Here is a 4,639-nt window from a genome sequence, read left to right as displayed (position 1 = left end):
ATAAAATCATGCCTAAATAATTCGTATACCAATGATTTTCACATGCTATTAACTTAGAGCTCAATTACATTAAGGATCAGGCAAATCACACAACGTTCTAAAGTTATACTATATCAGTACTGATGTTCAGATTAACCTAGCAATGATCGAACGCTAGCAACCTCATGTTATTAACACATCCAAAATGGCAAAGAGCCATCGAAGTCGTCCGATTCAGATTATGAAAATAAATCGACAAGGCAATGCATTTAAGAATGATATATTCTAGCCCAGTTACCAAAGATTCAATTAGTGTAAGCTTTCGCTATTTTCTTTATTAAGGTTACAGCATTTGTTTATGCGAAAGCGTCTTAAATTTTCAAAAGATGCCTATACAATACAGTTTTTATTATTATGGAAATATTTATAATTGTAAAAAAGTACAAAGAGGATAGATGGTGCATATGAGTGTGTAGCAGGAATACTTTCCTGACCTTTGAGACTTCCAGTTCAAATATGCTTGTTTCTGTTAAAACACGCTTTATGCTAATATGACGTCACGTTAACGTTGCGACTAAGAAAATGCGCTACTATATCTTATCTACTGTTTTAGATTAAGGACATAGTAAGTTTTTTTCTTGTCTGTAACAGCTGGTTCTGGAGTAAGAACTTATCAGGCTCAGGACCATGGTAAACTAATAAGCCTGAGGCCCATGTGAATCCAGTCAGCTTGAGGTCCATGTTAAACAAGTCAGTCTGAGGTCAACATTAAACCAATCAGCTGGAGGTCTATATTAAACAAGTCGACCTGAGGTTCATGTTAAACCAGTCTTAACTAGTCACTCTGAGGTTCATGTTAAACATGTCCGCTTGATGTCTATTAAAACCGGTCAGCTTGAGGACAGTGTTTAACCAGTCCGTCTGAGGCCCATGTTAACCAGTCAGTCTGAGGTTCATGTTAAACCAGTCAGCGTGAGGTCCGTGATAAACCAGTCAGCTTTAGGTTAATGTTAAACCTATTATGTTAAAACCAGTCAGCCTGAGGCCTTTGTTAAACCAGTCAGCTTGAGGTCCATGTTAACAAGCTATCTTGAGGTCCATTTAAACCGGTCAGCAAGGGGTCTATGTTAAACCAGTTAGTCTGAGGCCCATGTTAAACCAGTCAGCCTGAGGTCCACGTTAAGCCAGTCAGTATAAGGTCCATGTTAAACCAATCATCAGCCTGACGCCCATGATAAACCAGACTGACTGAGGTCCATGTTAAACAAGTCATATTAAGGTTCAGGTTAAACCAGTCAGTTTGATGCCCATGTTAAACCAGTCAGCTAGAGGTCCATGTTAAACCAGTCAGCTTGCGTTGCATCATAAACCAGTCAGCTTGAGGTGCATGTTGAAGCAGTCAGCCAGGAGTCCATGTTAAACCAGTCAGCTTGAGGACCATGTTAAACCACTCAGCCTGAGGTAGTCCATGCTAACTCAGTCAGCTTGAGGTCCATATTAAACTAGTCAGTTTTCAGTCCATGTTAAACCAGCCAGCTTGAGATCCATGATAAACCAGAGAGCTTGAGGTCCATGTCAAACCATTTAGCCTGATGTTCATGTTAGACCAGTTAAGGTCCATGTTAAACCTGTCAGCTGGTGGTCCATGCTAAGCCAGTCAGCTTAAAGTCCATTCTAAACCAGTCAGACAGAGGTCCATGTTAAACCAGTTAGGCTGAGACCCATGTTATACCAGCAAGTCTGAGAGCAACGTTAAACAAGTCAGTTTGAGGTTCATTTAAACCTGTCGGTTTGAGGTCCATATAAAACCAGTCAGCCTGAGATCCAAGTTAAACCAGTCAGATTGAGGTCAATGTGAAACCAGTCAGCTTGAAGTCCATGTTAATCAAGTCAGCTTGAGTTGCATCATAAACAAGTCAGCTTGATGTGCATGTTAAACAAGTCAACATGAGGTCCATGATAAACCAGTCAGCCAGCTTGAAGTCCATGTTAAACCAGTCAGCTTCAGGTCCATGTTAAACATGTCAGCTTGAGGTGCATGTTAAACAAGTCAGCTTGAGGTCCCTGATAAACCAGTCAGCTTGAAGTCCATGTTAATCCAGTCAGCTTGAGGTGCATGTTAAACCAGTCAGTCAGCTTGAAGTCCATGTTAAACCAGTCAGCTTGAGGTGCATGTTAAACCAGATAGCTTGAAGTCCATGTTAATCCAATCTGCTTGAGGTTCATGTTAAGTCAGTCAGTCTAAAGTCCATGTTAAACCACTCAGCTTGAGGTGCATTATTAACAAGTCAGCTTGATGTTCATTTAAAACCAGTCTGCCTGAGGTCCATGCTTAACCAGCCATTCTGAGGTCCATGTTAAACCAGTTGGCTTGAGGTCCATGTTTAACCAGTCAGCTTATGGTCCATGGTTAACCATTCTGACTGTGGTCTATGTAAAACCAATCAGCTTGAGGTTCGTGTTAAATCAGTCAGATTGAGATCCATGTTAAAGCAGTCAAACTGAGGTCCATGTTAAACCATTCAGCCTGAGATCAATGTTAGACCAGTCAGGATGGTGTCCATGTTAAACTAGTCAGCTTGAAGCCAATGTTCAACCAGGCAGCCTGATGTCTAAAGTATACCAGTTAGTCTGACGTCCATGTTAAACCAGTCAGCCTGAAGTCCATGCTAAACTAGTCAGCCAGAAGTCCATGTTTAACCAGTCAGACTGAGGTCCATGTTAAACCACTCAGCCTGAGACTTACGTAAAGTCACTTAGCCTGAGGTCTATGTTAAACCAGTCAGCTTGATGTTCATGTTAAACCACTTAGTCTGAGGTCCATGTTTAACCAGTCAGCTTGAAGTAAATGTGAAACCAGTCAGCTTGAGGTTCGTGGTTAACCAGTCAACTTGAGGTGCATGTTAAATGAGTCCACTTGAGGTGAATATTAAACTGATCAGCTTGAAATGAATGTTAAACCAGTCAGCTTGAGGACCATAATAAACCAGTCAGCTTGAAGAGCATGATAACCCAGTCTGCATGAGGTCCATGTTAAACCAGTCAGCTTGATGTCCATGTTAAACCAGTTAGCTTGAGGTCCATGTTAAACCAGTCAGCTTGAGGTGCATGTTCAACCAGTCAGTTTGATTTCCATGATAAACCAGTCAGCCTGAAGTCCATGTTAAAACAGTCTGCTTGAGGTCCATGTGAAACCTGTCAGCTTTAGGTGCATGTTAAAACAGTCAGCTTGAGGTCCATGCTTCAGGTCCATGTGAAACCAGTCAGCTTGAGGTTCATGTTAAGCCAGACAGCTTGAGGCACATGATAAACCAGTCCGCTTAGAGTCCGTGTTTATCAAGGCAGCTTGAGTTGCATCATGAACCAGTCAGCTTGCGGTTCATGCTCATGCTAAACCAGTCAGCATGAGGTCAATGAGAAACCTGTCAGCTTGAAGTCCATGTTAAACCAGTCAGCTTGAGGTCCATGTTAAACCAGCCAGCTTGAGGTTCATGTTAAACCAGGAAGCTTGAGGTTCATGTTAAACCTGTCAGCTTGAAGTCCATGTTAAACCAGTCAAACTGAGGTCCATGTTAAACCACTTAGCCTGAGATCAATGTTAGACCAGTCAGGATTGGGTCCATGTTAAACTAGTCAGCTTGAAGCCAATGTTCAACCAGGCAGCCTGATGTCTAAAGTAAACCAGTTAGTCTGACGTCCATGTTAAACCAGTCAGCCTGAAGTCCATGCTAAACTAGTCAGCCAGAAGTCCATGTTTAACCAGTCAGACTGAGGTCCATGTTAAACCACTCAGCCTGAGACTTACGTAAAGCCACTTAGCCTGAGGTCTATGTTAAACCAGTCAGCTTGATGTTCATGTTAAACCATTTAGTCTGAGGTCCATGTTTAACCAGTCAGCTTGAAGTAAATGTGAAACCAGTCAGCTTGAGGTTAGTGGTTAACCAGTCAACTTGAGGTGCATGTTAAATGAGTCCACTTGAGGTGAATATTAAACTGATCAGCTTGAAATGAATGTTGAACCAGTCAGCTTGAGGACCATAATAAACCAGTCAGCTTGAAGAGCATGTTAACCCAGTCTGCATGAGGTTCATGTTAAACCAGTCAGCTTGATGTCCATAATAAACCAGTTAGCTTGAGGTTCATGTTAAACCAGTCAGCTTGAGGTGCATGTTCAACCAGTCAGTTTGATTTCCATGATAAACCAGTCAGCCTGAAGTCCATGTTAAAACAGTCTGCTTGAGGTCCATGTGAAACCTGTCAGCTTTAGGTGCATGTTAAAACAGTCAGCTTGAGGTCCATGTTTCAGGTCCATGTGAAACCAGTCAGCTTGAGGTTCATGTTAAGCCAGACAGCTTGAGGCACATGATAAACCAGTCCGCTTAGAGTCCGTGTGTATCAAGACAGCTTGAGTTGCATCATTAACCAGTCAGCTTGCGGTTCATGCTCATGCTAAACCAGTCAGCATGAGGTCAATGAGAAACCTGTCAGCTTGAAGTCCATGTTAAACCAGTCAGCTTGAGGTCCATGTTAAACCAGTCAGCTTGAGGTTCATGTTAAACCAGTCAGCTTGAGGTCCATGTTAAACCAGTCAGCTTGAAGTCCATGTTAAACCAGTCAGCTTGAGGTCCATGTTAAACCAGTCAGCTTGAGGTTCATGCTA

The sequence above is a fragment of the Mercenaria mercenaria genome, chromosome 9, assembly GCF_021730395.1.
Source record: "Mercenaria mercenaria strain notata chromosome 9, MADL_Memer_1, whole genome shotgun sequence".
Lineage (NCBI taxonomy): Eukaryota > Metazoa > Mollusca > Bivalvia > Venerida > Veneridae > Mercenaria > Mercenaria mercenaria.
Note: the sequence above shows the minus strand (reverse complement) of the source record.